The sequence below is a fragment of the Crotalus tigris genome, unplaced genomic scaffold, assembly GCF_016545835.1.
Source record: "Crotalus tigris isolate CLP2741 ecotype Arizona unplaced genomic scaffold, ASM1654583v1 scf7180000024427.8105951120:4207309, whole genome shotgun sequence".
In the NCBI taxonomy this organism is placed as follows: domain Eukaryota; kingdom Metazoa; phylum Chordata; class Lepidosauria; order Squamata; family Viperidae; genus Crotalus; species Crotalus tigris.
In genome coordinates, this window is record NW_024100595.1 from 3665390 (window position 1) to 3685313 (window position 19924).

The following is a 19924-nucleotide window of genomic DNA, read 5'->3' on the forward strand; positions in this document are numbered from 1 at the left end:
ACCCAAGGATATCTTGCACACCACCAATGCCCCCTTCTAATGTTGGCTGGTTCTATGGCTTTCAATATTTCTGTGTTCCTGTCCTTCCCATCTGAGATGCAGCCTGAAAATGTTTTTAGTGCTGATCTTGGTTGTTTATTTGCAGACATTTGTTAGCCAACTAGGGCAGAGTTCCCCAACCCCCGGTCCATGGACCAGTACCAAGGCCACAGCATGCCAGCAACTGATCTGCACAAATAAGCAAAGCCCCATCTGCGGGATGCAGGCAGCACATAAAACCACGCACTTTCCGGTCCACGGAAAAACCTCTCTCCATGGAACCAGTCCCTGGTGCCCAAAAGGTTGGGGACCTCTGAATTAGGGCATCACTGTTATCAGCCACAAACTTCACCTTCGCATTCATGATGTTCCTTAGTTGGGTAATGAAATGTTTGCAGTGCACAATCAAGCTCAGATAGCACCAGGAACTCTACAGTTCCTCTGAGCTATAAATATTCTACCAATAATGTTTAGAACCGGGGTCTTCAAACTTGGCCCTTTTATGACTTGTGGACTTCAGTTCCCAGATTTCCTCAGTCAGCCACACTGGCTGAGGAATTCTGGGAGTTCAAGTCCACAAGTCAAAAAAGGGCCAAGTTTGAAGACCCTTGGTTTAGAAGATGCTTCTTCGTGATCAGGAAAGTAGATAATTCACAATCTCAACTGGGTAAAAAAAGATCAGGAGTCTGCTGGCATCTTTTCCAATGAACACATTTTATTAAGTTGAGTCCACTAAAACCTCTGTCCATTAACAAAATGTCAGAAAAGGTGCTATTCCCTCCAAAGACTAACATAGTTATCTTCCTTCAATGTCTACAACAATGAATACTGAGAGTTGAAATCTGTACATCTTAAGGTCTCCAAGGTTGAGAAACCCTGGCTTATGTGGATATAAGGTGACCAACTTTTTACAATGAAAAGGAGGACACAAATAAATTGAAGAAAAAAATATTGTAAATAAAAGAAACATTTTATTCATTGCAATAATAATACAGACAACTCGCATGTGCAAAGTTTGCCAGCCGGGTGTTTTGGCATGCTCAGCAGCAATTCCTATTGGCTTTTGAAAGTCAATAGTGGGAGTAGCACAGCTCATGCAAAAGTTGAAAAAAAAACATCAAAAAAAGGTGCCGGAACGCCGTTCTGAGCGTTCCATGAGGGGAAAAAAAGCCCTGCAGATTAGTCTTCAAATATCGAAAAGGAGGACATGAAGGAGGACACTTTTTGAGGGAGGACAGAACTTACAAAAGGAGGACCGTCCTCCCTAAAGGAGGACAGTTGGTCACCTTAGTGCAGTGATTCTCAACCTTTCTAATGCTGTGACCCCATAATACAGTTCCCCATGTTGTGGTGACCCCCAAGTGGGTGTGGCCACCAATAAGAGGGAGTAGGACAGCTAGGGAAAAAGGAAAAAAATGGCGGACAGCATGGCTTGGTGACCCCCATGAAATGGTCATTCGACCCCAAATGGGGTCCCGACCCACAGGTTGAGAACCACTTCCTTAGTGGATATCTTGGTCACATGAATCCTGCTGGCACCTTAAGAAATTGGTCCTTATGAAGACGTTCCAATAACCTCCAAAATTTTCAAAAAACACCCAGGAGAATTGGTATCTTTGAAGATTGGTTACCAATATTTGAAACCTGGGTACTATTAACTCAGCGGTTCTCAACGTTTGTGTGACGGCGACCCCCATCACACAAACATTATGTGCATGTGCGGCGGCGCCCCCGGAGGGGAGAAAATGGCGGATCGCCGCCTTTGGCGACCCCCGAAAAATGGTCGATCGACCCCAAATGGGTTCGCGACCCATAGGTTGAGAACCACTGTATTAACTGCACAGAGTCCTAATTCAGTTGACCATTACTAATCTCCCTTCTTCTTTGCTGCATTCATACGGTTGGTAGACAGGTCTGTTCTCTTAATTTTCCAGGGCGTCATCAGATAATCACGGGCATGGTATTTCTTGGGATAGGTAGGAAAGATTCAAAGCATGCTAAAACTGAAAGTTCTCAGCTGATCCATTCATCAAATGAGAAGGAGTGTCTTGCCTGGAGCAGCCTATTGCTCCATGGAGGGCTAGTAGAAGAAGCTATCCTTCTGCTTTATTGACAGCCATTTCCACATCCTGCCTTGGAATAACCAGTAGACCTGGGAAGTAAAAGAAGGTGGAGACTGTTGCTGACATGTGTCTTGCTTAATGATTCACCTGTGGAGATGGTTAGCAGCATCAAATTTCTGGGTCTGTAGCTAATGAGTAGGCTGGCTTGGTCACTCAACATCGAGACACTGGTGAAGTGGGCACAGCAACACCTGCATTTTTTTGCATCACATGAGAAAAGTACATCTTCCTTACCACTTTCTATAGAGAGACGATTGAGAGCATCCTGTCATATTGCATTGCAGTCTGGTTTGGAAGTGTTACTATTTCAGACAGGAAGGCGGTGCAGAGAGTGGTAAGGATGGCAGAAAAGATTACTGGCAGTTTCCTTCCTTCTATCCAGGACATAGCATATAAGCATTGCTTGAGCAAGGTCCGCAGGATTGTCTAGGATGCTACACATCCTCTTCACGACCTGTTTTCCTTGTTACCTTCTGGGATGAGACTCCGTAGTATCCAAAGCACAACATCCAGATTCAGTCAGTTTTGTTCCTTATAGTATCAACCTTGTGAACTCTCAAGCTTCTTCTTTCCACTATGCATTCAAGATGGGCAATGATTAATATTTATAAGTATTTATATGTAAGCGTGTAGGTATATATATATATGTATATAGCATGTTTATATATATATTATGTATGTGTCCACTTTTCAGAATTTCATTTTTAACGTGTGCCAATGTGCCTGCAGTTAAAAAAAAATGACACTATTTCCCACAGTGCCCTGGATATAGTACAATACTATACTACAGTAGTACTTCTGCAGTATTGTCAGAAATTGATGTGATGGCTTACTACTGCATCCACATTCCATGTGGATGCAATAGTAAGCCATCACCTCAATTTCTCACAATGCTGGTTAGTATGAATCTTTCTGGAGACCTGTCAGATAGTTCCCTGGAAAATAAACTAGTTCTGACCATCAGTGCAACAATCACAGACAGTGTTCTACACAGTGGGTCATATCTTCATTGAGAATAGTCCTCTAACTCAAACGATCAGATGCAAAAAAATCCATCCTGGGTCAGAAGGAGGAGTTAAAATGATAGAGCTGGGGGTCGCCTCCACTTCCTAGACAGAAAGAAGGCAGCGTATGAAGCTTGGAGGGACATTGAATTGGGATGGGAACTTCCGGTCGGCGGAGGGAAGGGCGTGCGCATGCGCGAGCGCGCAGGTGGAGGCAGAGAAGCTGCCTGCCTTTCCAGCAGCTGGGAGTGGTATAGGGGTGGGTGGGGCTGGGTCCCTAATATCCCAGCCTTCCGCAGCCCCCTGCCCAAGAAAAAAGCGGGCTGGGTGGATAGAAGAGCTGGATCCCACCCCCCCACACACACCGCAAAGAAATATTTTTTGTGCGTGAGTACTGTAGGCTTTTCCCAGCACAAGAGCCTTGCAAAAGCCAGAGTTTGGGCACCAGCTAGAAAATTGGGGGTGGGCGAGGGGGAAATTCTTGGTCCCTCCGTCCAGGGGCGTGTATGTGTGTGTGTGTGCGTGCGTGTGTGTGTGTGAGAGAGAGAGAGAGAGAGAGAGAGAGATTGATTGAAAATGGAGAGAGCGCTCTCTCTCTCTCTTTCTCTCTCCCTCGCTCCCTCTTTCTCTTTAAGAAGAGACTGGACAGCCACTTGTCTGAAATGGTACAGGGTGTCCTGCCTGAGCAAGGGGGTCGGATTAGATAGAAGACCTCCAAGGTCCCTTCCAATTCTATTATTCAGTATTGTATTCTTTCTCTCAACAGGGGTGATGGTACAGGGCAGAACCAACCTTGGGATCCTGGGAATTCCCATGGCTTCTTGTCAGATAGGAGGGCAGCTTGTCAATGCACGCGTGGGATGGAGGGGCTGCCCCGTTCGATGCCGGTCAGTACAACTCGCCTTTCTGTGTAGTTGCCCCAAAGAGGAGGGTGAACTGCTCCTGAGTAATTAGCACACGCTATTATGGCATCATCATTCTTGGAGACAGGAATTGCAGAAGTGGCACTATAGCAGTTGGTAAGAGATTGAGAAAAGATGCACCAAGAGACTTTTTGTGAAATGGGCAGGGGGATTGGAGGGACCCTAGTGTACATGCTCCATTGTGCAAGCCTGAAGGAGGCCACGTCTGTTGCCAACCCCCTGAAGTTAATGTGAGGGGAAAAATCTTCAGGCTCCACCTAGAGGACGGATGGACATCAATTAATTAAACATATATATATCTTATATCAGTAGAAGAGAATATGTGTAGTTCAGGATTGAACGGTGGAATCCATGGTGCTTTTTGAGCTTGATTGTTTTCTTGCAGACATTTCATTACCTAACTAGGTAACATCTTCGGTGCTCAAAGGGAGGGTTTCCCCCTCTTATTTCTGTACAGCTAGGCCTCAACTTATAGCCATTCATTTAGTGACCATTCAAAGTTACATTGGCACTGAAACCGTCATAAGTGAGTCAGTTGCCAAGTGCCCAGGTTTTGATCACATGGCCATGGGGAGGCTGCAGTGGTCAGAAGTGTGAAAAACAGAAGCCACTTTTTTCAATGCCGTTGTAACTTGGAGCAGTCACTTAAAAAAAATGGCTGTAAGTCGAGGACTACCTGCAGCCCATCTTCAATCCCAACTAACTTTCCGGGTTGTTGAAAGGATAAAAGCAAAGGAAGGAATTCATGTTAAAAGTAAAATAAAAAAATAAAAGATAAATAAGCTTTTTAAGAAAGAGATTGGTACAGATAGTAGAAAGCTTGCTCCAAAATTCAACTTTGAGATTGGAAGCAAATTTTTTATGCTGGTCAGAGGTGGCTGGAATATATTTACCTTTTATGAAGCTTGGAGGTAGACCTTGATGACCGAGTGAGGATTTGAATTTGGTTGTCTCTGGTCTTTATCTCCCACTCTTGCCACTATGTTGCCCTGAGTTGGGCAATGGTCCATCCATTCCTGCATCCCAGAAGATGGCCAGCTAAAGATGCTTGTGAAGAGGAAAGAAGAAGAGGGCTGGTCAATAGAACAGGGGGATGAGCACATTTGACAGCTTATTTCTTTCTCTTTCTTGGGCGGGATTTCCTGGAGGGATATCCAGCATGATTTCTTTGATGGAACAAAGGGAAAGACTGCAGGTTGTGAATGAAAACCTGGGCCAAGAACCAGAAGAAAAGGAAAGCAAACAAGATGCCCACGCAGGTGAGTGGATAACGAAACTGTGAATTGAATGAATGAATGAACGAATGAATGGTATCTACATGCTATTGACGGTAGAGACACGAAATGGAGTTTAAAACATTTATTGAATTATTTGTTTGTATGTCCTGTTTAGACCCCATCCATTCCTCTCGGCAATTGAAAATATAAACATTTTAATAAAAAAACCCCCACATATTTATTCCTTTATAATTTTGGTGGGTCTTGCTAGAGGCTGGAAGGACTACAGAGAATGAAGACTGGGAAGAAGAGGAAGATGAAGAAGAATCTCTAGTTGCCAATGAGAGCCAGGATCCCAAAGGTCCACTTTGAGGTCCCCCCACAAGTCCTGGACTGGGAGGAGGCGTGTGAGGCTCTACACAGCAGGAGTGTCCAGGATGGGGACAGGAAAACCAGTCCCCAAGGGGAAAACACCGCCAGGGGGAGACATTCCTGAGGTAACCAATATTATTGTCTCAGCTTCCGTCGTGCGGGTACGATCTCCCCCCCCCCCGATTCTTTTGACTGCTGATTGCGGGAAGCGATTTACTCTGAGTTCCCACCTGATCCGGCACCAGTGGGAACACATTGGAGAGAGACCTTTTGGGTGCCGATCCTGCACCAAGAGCTTCTCTCAGAGGTTGGACTTGGTGCGCCACAAGCGTACACATGCTGGGGTCAAGCTGTACTTGTGCACCCTTCTCGGAGAATTCCCATCTCATCCGCCACCAGATGATCCATTCCGGGGAGAAACCTTTTAAGTGCAACGTGTGTGGCAAGCATTACGGGGACAGCTCCTACCTCACGGTGCACCAGCGAGACCACATGGGGGCTTGGCCTTACCACTGCACTCTCTCTGTGGCAAAGGCTTGGCCGATCCTCACCTCTCATTCGTCACCAGCAAGTACAACAGGGACCCAGCACCTCTCCCTGGAGTCAGACCTCGTCCCCGGGACGTTTGGACAGCATTTGCCTGCCTATCGGGGGATGGGGACTCAGAACAAATTCTCTCTCCTCAGAGGACATCCACGTCACGGGCGCCATCCTTTGCATCATCCGCGCTGTCCCTGCCGCCCCCTCCCTGGATTGACCCTTGTTCCATGAGGATTTTGGGATGGCAATGGGGGATAGAATAAAAAAGGGCAGTCAAATGGCAGAGAAGCATAATGGAGGTGAACCTGCTGGAAGAACACAGGATTGGGTGTATAGTGGAGATCACCTTGATTGCTAAGGCGATCCGATGGAGGAATAACTCTTGATTTTGTGACAGCTGATGGACCACACCAGAAAGATCGACGGAGGGTGGAAGAAGCTCTTGGCTGAGATTATTTTGTAGTTGGAAATGATGAGAGTTAGACAACTGGAGGGTCTTTGGCTTATTCAAGTTGATTCCATATAATTGATTATTAGAACGGCACAACAGGATCGTATTCCAAAGCCATGGATCAATTCCCCGAGTTACAAAATTGAGTCCCTTGGTTTGGTTGGGGTAATTAACTGCCGCGAGAGGGATGTGTTGATTGCTAAGGTAATCTGTGGGGCAATAATTTGGTTTCTGAAGCAGCACTGAAAAAGAAGAATGTTGTTGACCCATCAGTTGAATAGGATATTTGCTTCCTAGGGCCAGAATAGGGTTTTTTTTGGCAGCAGGTAACTGAGAAAAGAATGTTGCCTTGGTATCCAGGTAACTAAAATCATGGAAATCTTTAGTAAACCTTTGATTGTTGAAAGAGGAAGATAAAAAAAAATGGCTATGTCATTGTACGTGATTGGTTGTCATGGTAATAGAAGAACATTACATGGGTTGATGGCTAATGAAGTAGAAAGCAAGGAATCTGACAACTAGCTTTATTTAGCTGCTTCACCAAAGGTAGAACTTAATTGATTGAGATGAAGTCCATCAGTTTCTGTGGTTGTGCTTACAGAAACATCAGCCTATGCTTAATGCTATGTTTGCTGATTTGGGATCCAAATGCATCTTGGAAATTGTCTGCTTTAACCAGTTTATTATAGGCATCTATCCCAATCTGGAGCCTTCCAGGTGCATAGCTCTACAACTCCCATCGCTCTAGGTCAGCATGGGCAGTCGCTAAGTTGCCCAAATAAAATAGAAAGTCAGGGGAAAGCTATACTACACAGTTGTCAGGCTACTTCTGTTTGTATCTAGATTTCACCACTTTTGACTGGCCTTTTGGTGACGGTTAGGCTCATGAGAAGGGAGAAGATAAATGATCATTCAACTCTGGTATTGTCTACATCAGAGTTCCTCAACTTTTGGGGGTTGGCAACCCAGAGTGTGGGGAGGGGGGGAAAAGGGATGGTTTTATGCGGGGGTGAACATCTGCAACATTCGCGCGAGCGGGGCACAAACATGATGCTCGTGTGAGTGGGGCCGCGAACACCCACAATGCTTGTGATGCTCGCGCAAGTGGGGCCATGAACGCCTGTGATGCTCATGATACGCGAGTGGGCAGCAAACATCCACGATGCTCATGACACACAAGTGGGGCTGCAAACACCCACGATGCTCTTAGTGACACTCGCGCGAGTGGGGCTGTGTGTGTGTACACAAATGCGCACACCAGCCAGCCACAGAGGAAACGCAGTGGTCAATAGGCCGTGGCCCGGTAGTGGTTGGGGACCCCTGGTCTACATTGCTTGGTGGTAGATCTTCAGGGAGGTTTTTTTTCCTTGACTGCAGAGTCCATGGTGCTCTCCGAGCTTGGTTGTTTGCTTGCAGATGTTTCGTTACCCAACTAGACAACATCATCATCCTCCCGGTAGTTCAAGCTAAACTGTGCATGTTCTCTTCTGTTGGAACTTTTCTTGACTTCTTCCTGGACGGGTCATGGATTGCAAGGAGGAAGACTTTCTACCCTGCCCTGCCCTGCAGGATTCCACAGTTATGTGATAAGATTGTACGTGCAGAGTTGCGTAAACCTACAGAGAGGGTGAGGAGGATACTATTGTGCAGGTTGTCCTCGGCTTGTGACCACAATTGAGCCCCCCTATTTCTGTTGCTAAGCAAGACATTTTCTAAGTGAGTTTTGCCCCATTTCACAACCTTTCTTGACACCGTTGTCAAGTGAATCGGTGCAGTTATAAGTCAGTAACATGGTTGTTAAGTGAATCTGGTTTCCCCGTTGAGTTTGCTTGTCAGAAGGTTGCAAAAGGTGATCGCATGACTCCGGGGTACTGCGACCGTCATAAATATGAACCAGTTGCCAAGGGTCTGAATTTTGATCAGGTGACGATGGGGATGCTGCAATACAAAGAATGGCTACGGGACTTGGGTTTGGTTAGTCTAAAGAAAAGAAGAAATAAGGAAGACATGATAGCGGTGTTCCAATATCTGAAGGGCTGCCACAAAGCAGAGGGTTCCAGGTTATTCTCCAAAGCACCAGAGGGCAGGACGAGAAACAATAGTTGGAAACTGACCAAAGAGAGAAGCAACCTGGAATTAAGGAGAAACTTCCTGACAGTGAGGACAATCAACCAGTAGAACAGCTTGCCTCCAGAGATCATGGGTACTCCATCACTGGAGGTTTTTAAGAAGAGACTGGACAGTCACTTGTCTGAGATGGTATAGGTCAGACATGTCAAACACAAGGCCCAGGGGCAGGATGTGGCCCGCGAAGTGGTTTCATGTGGCCTGTGAAGCCATCCTGGAAACAATGAGGGAACCGCCCCCTCTGCCTTGGCCCTGGACCAGGCTGGCGGGAGCCAATGTACAATTTTGTGGTGGCCGTCTATGTTGAAACGCATTCAGTCTTAGCTCCACAAGGCCGTCTAGAAACAGCGAGGAACCAGCCCCTGCTGCATCGCCCTCGCCCCCTGGGTGCATGCTGGGGAGGTGTCACCCTTTGTGAAGAATGAAGAAATGCACCATCGCCTGGAAGTGGCCAGCAAATGGCCCTCGCCTACTTCACCTATCCAGCTTGATGGGCTCCAGGAGAGGGGTTTCGGTAGGCAGCGGAGCGCTTTCCTCACAGCGCTGAGAGGCTGAGCTAGGCGGCACAAATTCAAAAAGAGTGAGACTACCCAGCTCCCAGCCTGCCCAGTTTCGGCAGGCAGCGGGGCACTCTCCTCCCAGCGCCAAGAGCTGAGCCGGGGCGTGAATCTGATGAGAAGTGCAATGCTGCCTAGCCTCCAGTCTGCCCAGTTTCAGCAGGCAGCAAGGTGCAAAGCTGACGAGCTTTGCACCGCCCAGCCAACCTCTTGGCGCTGTGAGGAGAGCGCCCCGCTGACTGCCGAAACCAGGCAGGCTGGGGGCTGGGTGGCATTGCACAGGTAATGTTGACTCTCATGCTGCTCATGGCATCCCCTCCCCCAGAGCCCACCAAGCCAGATATGTGAAATAGGTGAGGGCCATGTGCTGGCTACTTCCAGGTGATGGTGCATTTCTTCATTCCTCACGAAGGGTGACACCTCCCCAGCTGCGTTTCTTGCCTGTTTTTTCCCCTCCCTCATCTCAAATATTTTTCCACCACTCTGTACTTAAGAAGGAAGGAAGGAAAGAAGAAGAGGGAGGGTCTTAGGGAAGTCCTGCCTTAGTCTTGCCCTGATGCCTTTTCACCATCCCCTTGCCCCCTCCTCCTGGCCTATCCTGGGGTCTCCCATTCTATTGCTAAGGAAGCTTTGGATACAAAGCGAGGTCTCTTCCCATGGAGAGGGAATGGGCCTCCCTCTGACTTTGCCCTCATACCCATCATGAGCAACCTGGGTAAGGAGAGCAAGCACAGCAGCAACAGCCTTGAGTAGGAGGTAAGTGCAGCTGGGCACCCCCTTGGGGAAACGGGGCTGGGCTTGGTGCCACGGATGCTCGAGGGCCAGGCTGGGCATTTGACCTCTGCTGCCCAGGGCTCCGGGCAGCCTGTACTACCATCCAGCCCCTCCCCTGCATGGCCTGAAAGGAACAGTGAGGCTCCTCCAGTGGACCATGCCTTGGCACTTGCCCTGGTTCCACCCCCTTCTGCCAGAGACCTTCAGATCTGTCCCACTCCTGCCCAGGCCCCCACAGGCACCCTTGATGCGAATGATGTAGAGGTGGCCACGCCCACCCAGTAGGCCACACCCACTCTATCCATGCCCACCCAGTAGGCTGCACCCACCCTGGCCACACCCACCCAGCTCCCCAAGGGCAACCGCAATGCTGATGAGGCCCTCAATGAAATTGAGTTTGACACTCCTGATCTAGCAGATTGGGAGTTCATGAGCCAGATGTTGTGCAGCTGGCCCACAAGGGGGCAGCACTCAGATACAGTATCACAGCTAGGAGATGTTTCATGCAAGCTGTATAATCTGCAATAGCAAAACAAAACAAAAAAAAAGGCATTGTTACTGAATGAAAGCCCCGCTGTCTCTGAATGCTAACCGTGCATTTCTTCCCATTGAAGTCATAGAGGGTGGGTGGAAATTGTTTGGATGAGCTTCAGGTTATGAAGTCAGCGGGAACGCTGTGACTATTTCAGTTCCCAGGAGGAAGAATCATTTGTTTTTGAGATGAGAGGCTGCATAAAACTGATAAATAAATAAACAAGGGAGTGGCCCATCCACCACAGCAACCGGATTGATTTTACTTAGCAACTTCTTTAGCTCCAGCCATTGTAGGCCTGTAGTTTAGCCCACTTTAAAAAAAAAAAACTTACCAATTTTAAGATGAATGGACTTCAACTCCCAGAATTCCTCAGCAATGTGCTGGCTGGGATTTGAAGTCCATCTTCAAATCGACAAATTTGAAAAACTGGTTTGGCCTATTGGGAACCAGGATTTGAATCAAACCATGATTAGGCAACGTATGCTCGGGTGCAGTGTGGGAACATGGCAAAGGTATAGTGCAGGGGTAGGCAACCTTGTCTCTTTTATGACTTGTGGACTTCAATTCCCAGAATTCCTGAGCCAGCAGGGCTAAGCATGGAAACCTCTCCCTTTCCCCTCAGCATGGCTGGCTCAGGAATTCTGGGAGTTGAAATCCACGAGTCATAAAAGAGCCAAGATTGCCTACCCCTGGTATAGGGTATTCTCCATTTTGAAATATCTGGCATGATGTACAAACAGAGAAAAAGGTAAGACTAAAGCTGCTGGAACAGGTAGAAAAAGCATTCAGAGCATCATAGTCACTCAGATCTAGCTAGGATATAGTTAAATGTTGGTTAAGGGGCAGTGAGACCCAGTTTCTAATCACCCTCCAGTCTCAGAAGCTCCCTGGAGAACTTTGGACCACACACCATCTCTCAGCTCAACCTACTTCACAGCTTCGTTGCAGATAATTGCAGGTGACCAGAATGAATAGTAGCACTTAGCACTTAGACTTGTATACCGCTTCACAGTGCTTTATAGCCCTCTCTTAGCGGTTTACAGAGTCAGCATATGGCCCCCAACAATCTGGGTCCTCCCAAAGGTGCTTTATTTGAAGAGGCAAGTGGACTTCCTTGTCTTTCTTGGAAGATGTTTCGCTTCTCATCCAAGAAGCTTCTTCAGCTTTGACTGGGTGGTGCTGTCAGAGCTGAAGAAGCTTCTTGGATGAGAAGAGAAATGTTTTCAAAGAAAAACAAGAAAGTTCACTTGCCTCGTGAAAAAAAAAAAAAACCCATGACCTGGATGACTGAGAATCTCCGCAGACAATCTGGGTCCTCATTTTACCAATCTCGAAAGGATGGAAGGCTGAGTCAACCTTGAGCCGGTCAGAATCGAACTGCTGGCAGTTGGCAGAATTAGCCTGCCTTCTAACCCCTGTGCCATGATGGCTTTTAGGACAATTATTCACCTGCTGATAAATTCTCAGATCTAAAGTATACCCATCACCGGAAGTGCCCTTAATTCAAGCTTTACGCTTAAGCAGGAGGAGATGACTAGCTTCCCTTTTTCTGGACATTTTTCTAGAGAATTTTTTTCTGGGTGTTGTGTCAGCCATGCCGGAGTGATCCTGAAGAATCTGATTGTTTCACCCCTCCACAATGTTCATCCTTCTGCTTCTCTTCTTGGTTCAGCCGCGCTGTCGCGGCCAAGTTCTTCTGCACGGGTTGGCATTTAGCAAAATGCAATTTGCTTTGACTCCCTCCAGGGTCCTGAATTGGAGCTTGAAACCCAGGTCAGATTCTGTGCAGTTTAGTTGTTAACGATTTCACACATTTCCTGCTGGCTTAGACCTGGGCCAGGCACTCCTGGTCTTGTAAGCGTCAAATTTTCAGCAGAGCATCCACGCAAGTGCCAATGCATCAGTAGGTTGAGTTAGGCCAGTGATGGTGAACCTTTTAGAGACTGAGTGCCCCAAAACCACCCCCGCCCGCCCCCAGCTGGCCCACTCTGCCCCCTGCCCTGCCCGCAGGGCCACCCACTGCCTCTATGGCCTGCCACAGATCACCTAGGTCAGTGGTGGTGAACCTATGGCACGGGTACCAGAGGCGGCACTCGGAGCCCTCTCTATAGGCACACGTGCCGTTGCCCCAGCCTTGCCTCCCCCCCCGTGACCCCCTCTCCAGCAGCCCCCCCGAAGGAGAGTTGCCCCTGAGCGTGGCCCACACGGAGCAGCGCAGCCAAGGACATGGCAGCCAGGTAGCGTAGACAAGACTCTGCCCTCACACCCCATTGTGCACAGTTGATGCTGTGGGGCACGGGCAGAGAGCGTGACTGCCATAGCGCTGTTGGGCTGCCTGGGCAATCTGCATCAGGCCCTGGAGGTGGTGAGTGGTCCTGTGGCAGGCAAGGCAGGGGAAGGGGGGGCAGAGCAGGGGTGGGACGGGGGTGGAGTGGGGGTGGGGCCAGTTTTGGGGCACAGTCTCTAAAAGGTTCGCCATCACTGATCTAGGTGGCCCAGCAGCATCATGGTGGCCATGCCCTCCACCTACGTCCCGCAGCATCATCACACGATGGGGTGCAAGGGTGGAGCCTTGTCCCCACACTGCCCGGCTGCCATGTCCTTGGCTGTGCTGCTCTGCGTGGGCTGTGCCTGGGTGCAACTCTCTTCCGGGGGGGCTGCTGGGGAGAAGGGGTCTACAGAGGAGGCAGGGCTGGGGCGACAGCGTGTGTACCCACAGAGGGGACTCTGAGTGCTGCCTCTGGCACACGTGCCATAGGTTCGCCACCACTGAGTTAGGCAGTCCTCATCCCTTATAAACGGCTTTAGTCAGACCCCATTTGGAATACAGGGTAGTCCTGTACTTACGACCGTGACTGTATGTTGCTAAGTGAGAAATTTGTTAAGTGAGTTTTGCCCCCATTTTACGACTTTTCTTGCCACATTTGCTAAGTGAATCACTGCAGTTCTTAAGTTAGTAATCCTTGGGTTGTAAACTGAATCTGGCTTCCCCATCGACTTTGCTCGTCAGAAAGATCACAAAAGAGGATCACGTGACCCTCAGAATCCTGCAACCATCATAAAGATGAACCAGCTGTCAAGTATCTGAATGTAAATCACATGACCTCGGGGATGCTGCAATGGTCATAGCGTGAAAAATGGTCATAGCTGACTTTTTTCAGCGCTGTTGTAACTTCGAACAGTCACTAAATGAACTGTTGTAAGTCAAGGGCTACCTGTACTGTGTCCAGTTCTGGAGGCAAGCTAAGAGTAAAGGAGTCCTGCGGATTTTACTCTGCTAATCGTTGCCAACTATAAGGTCCAATTCTCATCTCCGATTTGAGGCCGTTGATCCAGCGGTGTCCAAAGACATTTCTGCAGTCATGTGACCACCATGATGTCACAGACTGCTGTTATTTTCCCACCGATGTGGTACCTATTTATCTACTTGCATTTGCATGCTTTCAAACTGCTAGGCTGGCAGGAGCTGGGGCAAGGAGGGGAGCTCACCCTGTTGCTTGGTGCTCGGGTCTTGAACTCTGAGCTGCTGGCTTTCCAGCTGACAAAAAAATATAATAAATTTGAGTTTGTACAAAGAATCAACAAAAACGGTGTGAGGTGCGAGGGACAAAATATCAGGAGAAGCTAGAGAGGCAACCTTGGCTCATTTATGACTCGTGAACTTCAACTTCCAGAATTCCTGAGCCTGCACGACTCAGCTTGGAAACCTCTCCCTTTCCCCTCAGCATGGCTGGCTCAGGAATTCTGGGAGTTGGAGTCCACGAGTCATAAAAGAGCCAAGGTTGCCTACCCCTGTCCTAAGTCCTCCTGTTCTAAGCGGTGATCCTCTTAGGCCAGGGGTAGGCAACCTTGGCTCTTTTATGACTCATGGACTTCAACTCCCAGAATTCCTGAGCCAGCTTGGCTCAGCATGGAAACCTCTCCCTTTCCCCTCAGCATGGCTGGCTCAGGAATTCTGGGAGTTGGAGTCCACGAGTCATAAAAGAGCCAAGGTTGCCTACCCCTGGCCTAAGTCCTTCTGTTCTAAGCGGTGATCCTCTTAGGCCAGGGGTAGGCAACCTTGGCTCTTTTATGACTCATGGACTTCAACTCCCAGAATTCCTGAGCCAGCACGACTCAGCTTGGAAACCTCTCCCTTTCCCCTCAGCATGGTGGCTCAGGAATTCTGGGAGTTGAAAGTTGCCACCCCTGGCCTAAGTCCTCCTGTTCTATGATCCTCTTAGGCCAGGGGTAGGCAACCTTGGCTCTTTTATGACTCATGACTTCAACTCCCAGAATTCCTGAGCCTTCAGCTTGGAAACCTAGCCCAGGAATTCTGGGAGTTGAAGTCCACAACTCATAAAAAAGCCAAGGTTGCCTACCCCTGGCCTAAGTCCTCCTGTTCTAAGCGGTGATCCTCTTAGGCCAGGGGTAGGCAACCTTGGCTCTTTTATGACTCATGATCTTCAACTCCCAGAATTCCTGAGCCAGCACGGCTCAGCTTGGAAACCTCTCCCTTTCCCCTCAGCATGGCTGGCTCAGGAATTCTGGGAGTTGAAGTCCACGACTCATAAAAGAGCCAAGGTTGCCTACCCCTGTCCTAAGTCCTCTTGTTCTAAGCGGTGATCCTCTTAGGCCAGGGGTAGGCAACCTTGGCTCTTTTATGACTCGTGGACTTCAACTCCCAGAATTCCTGAGCCAGCATAGCTCAGCTTGGAAATCTCTTCCTTTCCCCCAGCATGGCTGGCTCAGGAATTCTGGGAGTTGAAGTCCACGAGTCATAAAAGAGCCAAGATTGCCTACCCCTGAGCTAGAGGAACTGAATATGTGCAGCCCGGAGGACCTAGTGGGGGCCTGTTTGAAGCTTTTAAATATATTGAGGGTGTGAATAAGGTTCTAGAAAGCGGTATGTTCAACATTAAGCAAAAATCAAGAACGGGGCATAACCTCAAACTGGCAGGAGGGAAGTTCAAAAGTCATGTTAGAAAGTATGGCTTCGCAGAAAGAGCAAGTGGAAGCTTGGAACCAGCTTCCAGCAGATGGAGAGGGTTGATCATCAGTTGTTGTTGTTGTTGTTAATTGCGAAGTGTCCGACCCATCGCGACCCCATGGACAATGTTCCTCCAGGTCTTCCTGTCCTCTACCATCTTCTGGAGTCCATTTAAGCTCACGCCTACTGCTTCAGTGACTCCATCCAGCCATCTCATTCTCTGCCATCCCCTTCTTCTCTTGCCCTCCATCTTTCCCAGCATTAGGCCCTTCTCCAGTGAGTCCTTCCTTCTCATTAGGTGTGATCATCAGTAACTGAGTTTAAACATGCTTGGAATAAACGCATGTCCATCATCCAACAAAAAATAAAAAAAATAAACTCAAAAGGGAGACTTGCTGTCAGTTTTCTGTTTTCAACGTTTCTGACTTTGAACAAATTAAAAAGCATGCTAAGTCTGCTTTAAGCTGCAGAAATGTCCAAAAGTTCCACAAAATCCCTTAGAATTAAATAGAAAACAGCCAGTGGGCTGCAGCACTCACCCCTCAGGGATGTGTGTGTGTGTGTGTGTGTGAGAGAGAGAGAGAGAGAGAGAGAGAGAGAGAGAGAGAGAGAGAGAGAGAAGCTGTGATTTGCTACCTGAGAAATTGGTATTTTCTGATTGTACACATGATCTGTGGCTCCCTCACCAGGTATAGTAGCCAGTTCTTTGCCTACTATATTAACTTGACTAGGATTAGGGATCTGGGTTTTTAGCCACAAATGATGGTTGACAAGCCACATTATCTGAATTAGCACAACATGCTGAGCTCAAAGGAAATAAAGGTAAGCTATAGGGTTTTCAACCAGACCTGGTTCAAACCAATGTCTGATCACCATTCATCTTGGTTATCTTCTGCACCTCAGAAGACTCTGAAATTTGGTGTATCTAAGCCAAAGTCTTGCGCAACAAGGTAAATTCCAGGGTGATGACACAAATCAATCATTTCATGACCCAAAGGTACTTTCTTTCAAAGGACAACTGGACTTCCTTGTTTTTCTAGAAGATGTTTCAATTCTCATGCAAGAAGCTTCTTCAGTTCTGACTGAGTGGTGGAGAATAGAAGGATTGTTACTCCTTGCAGTCATGTGGTCGTTATGACTCTTTCTGAGAGTCGTTGAGGCCACTTGGAGGTTTATCTGTGCCCTCAGAGTCACCTGACTCCTGTAGTCTGCAATTTTTTCTGGAAATCCTTTCATACTCTTGCACACTCCTTACAGAAGGATTTCCAGAAAAAAAATGTAGATTGCAGGATTCAGGTGACCCCGAGTGGCCTCAATGACTCTTAGAAAGAGGGGTAGTGACCACATGACTTTGAATATACTGTAAAACAAGAAAGTAATAATAATGATAATGATATTGATGACAACGACAACAACAACAATAATAATAATAAAGTTGGAAGGGACCTTGGAGGTCATTGAGTCCAACCCCCTGCTCAGGCAGGAAACCCTATACCATTTCAGACAAATGACTGTCCAGTCTCTTCTTAAAGACTTCCAGTGTTGGAGCATTCACCGCTTCTGGAGGCAGGTTGTTCCACTGGTTAATTGTTCTCACTGTCAGGAAGTTTCTCCTTAGTTCTAGGTTGCTTCTCTCCTTGATTAGATTCCATCCATTGCCTCTTGTCCTGCCTTCAGGAGCTTTGAGAATAGATTGACTCCCTCTTCTTTGTGGCAGCCCCTGAGATATTGGAACATTGCTATCATGTCCCCCTCATCCTTCTCTTCATCAAACTAGACATACCCAATTCCAGCAACCGTTCCTTATATGTTTTAGCCTCTAGTTGAGGTCCAGTTGCTGTTTAAAAGAAAGCACCTTTGGGACAACCATGACCTGGATGACTGGGAATCTCCAACGATCATTTTATGACTTAACATAACATGAGTGTCTGGTTGACCTAACATGTAAAAGCAACAGATAGGTTTCCAAACACCTGCCAATTACTGTACCCTCTTTTAGATTAAAGCATAGTATCTTCTAATATCCGTAGGGGTAACATTTCTGAGCCACAGAAAAATTTTACTTTCAAATTTCTTCAAATCAGTGTCTCTTTAAGTTCTTCAAATTGATGACCTTCAACAAGTCAGGGACCTTCACTGAGCTTCAGAAGGTAAGCTGGTTAGCCCTTGGATGAGCCCTCATGAGGAAGTCCAAAAAGGCTGGCTAGATTAGGAAACTGGAAAACAAAAAAGTCAGACGGAGCAACTAAAGTCTTCCTAAGAAAACAGTGTGAATGTATCTCTGCAATCACCAAGACTCAAGGACAATCTGAGACAGTTTGAGCCTTTTTATTAGATGTTATAGTCAGTGTTCTTGTTAAGGTAATGATTTAGAAGTTAACCAGCTGATGTAATGTATGATGTAATGTTGGGAATGACTCAGCAGGGTCTATGTCCCTTTAAGAGCAAGCAGGGTCTGTATCTCTTTAAGAGCCTCTGTATAAAAGGCAAGGCTCTGCAGATGTGTGCTCTCTCTTTTGCTTTTCTGCTGTAACTGTTGTGTGTTGGAGCCTGCTGTGTTAACACGTATATGTATATTGTTCCTGGTGTATGATATTGTAGATAGTTTAAGAGAAACCACCATTTAATATAGACCACTGTTTACTGCATTTACTCCTGGGTTATCTCAGCGGAATAAGACTTTGCATGCTCTGACAGTTCTCTGCTCCATATCTCTGCTCCATATCTCTGTATCTCCCAGTATTTGAGGGGCTGCCACAGCGAAGAGGGCATCAAACTATTCTCTAAAGCACCAGAGGGCAGGACAAGAAAAAGTAGTTGGAAACTGACCAAAGAGAGAAGCAACCTGGAATTAAGGAGAAATTTCCTGACAGTGAGGACAATTAACCCATGGAACAGCTTGCCTTCAGAAATCATGGATGCCCCATCACTGGAGATTTTTAAGAAGAGACTAGACCCATGGTGGCGAACCTATGGCACGCGTGCCACAGATGGCACGCAGAGTCCTCTCTGTGGGCAAGTGCAATTTCTCCCGGGGGGGGGGGAAGATCTTGCAAAGTTGGAATTAAGTGATTGAACTTTTTAGTCCCACCCAGTCTGCTGTTACCACCGCAGCCATACCCACCCAATGGGCCATGCCCACCCGGCACTCGATGATACATAAGTGGGTTTTGGGTTGCAGTTTGGGCACTCGGTCTCTAAAAAGTTTGCCATCACTGGTATAGGTTCCCCTGCTTGAGCAGGGGGCTGGACTAGAAGACCCCCAAGGTTCTGTTCAGTTCGGTTCCATTCCATTCCATTCTATTCCTGATTAATGGCAACCTTTTCTTTAAACCTGTGTTTTTTAAACTTGCAACTTTAAGATGTGTGGATTTCAATTCCCAGAATTCCCCAGCCAGCATGCTTAAATTTGCCAAGTTTTTTAAAAAACCAGTTGCTTTTGGAGTATAGCCACTCCTGCCTAGAAATCAAAAATATCCAGTAGTTCACTAGGTAAACCCTTTTGGAAGAGTTTCATTTGCATAACTTTTTCTAAGTAATTTTTCCCTTAAAGGTATAACAATGATTCATTCTGCTAAAAGGAAAAAGAAATCTATTTTTAGCCCTCTAGCATTCCATCACAGAGCTGAGGGACAGGCGTTTATTTCTCCGTTAAATCATTAAAGCATTTCCTGCTTTGGGCAGTAAAGAATGATTTGAAAAATCCACAAGTCATGCTGTGCTGTTTATCAGAGATGTTCTGTTGAATGACGATTAAAGTTTAGGGGATTCTTGCTTCAGCAGCTGTAATCAGTTTGAGGGTTGTTTTTTTAAAGGAAGTGTAGGAAGTCAATTCCCCCCCCCCCCGGGAAAGAAATATTTTTGGAAATATTTAAAAGGCAGAATATATTTCCTTAAAGGATTTTAAAAGCAGAAACCAACCCCATCCCCAAGTCTCTCTGTCCCAAAAAGAAACCAAGTCTACAGAATTACAGATGTGATAATCTTGTCAGAAAGACTGGAGTCAGGAAATTGGGATTAGGAAGAAAGATCCCTAGAATCAACAATCCCTCACACCAAAAATCCAACACTCATCAGCCACAGCCACAGGGAAGCAGGGTTGACCTTTGGGACATAATAGGGTTAACCCACCACCATTAGAATACTAGAAAGACAGACTCAGGTCAAAGTTCATGCCACAGGAACATCTCCAAACAAAAGGCTCAAGAAGGTATAAAAACCCACTCCCTACATGTGCTCTCTCTCTTTTCTTCCAGAGCCATCTTTCTGTCTGGCTCTCCTCTTCAATAAACT

The 19924-nt window shown here is 47.1% G+C and overlaps 1 long non-coding RNA gene across 2 annotated transcripts; it reads left to right on the forward strand.

Moving 5' to 3' along the window:
• Window positions 1-3389: 3389 nt before the first annotated feature.
• Window positions 3390-8105, forward strand: LOC120302237. 2 transcript variants are annotated; one of them, XR_005555101.1, is made up of 3 exons: window positions 3390-3549; window positions 3933-5348; window positions 5578-8105. It is a non-coding gene; the product is annotated as an uncharacterized LOC120302237 (long non-coding RNA). The 2 variants fall into 2 exon arrangements; XR_005555100.1 differs by having other exon boundaries at window positions 3404-3553.
• Window positions 8106-19924: the final 11819 nt, after the last annotated feature.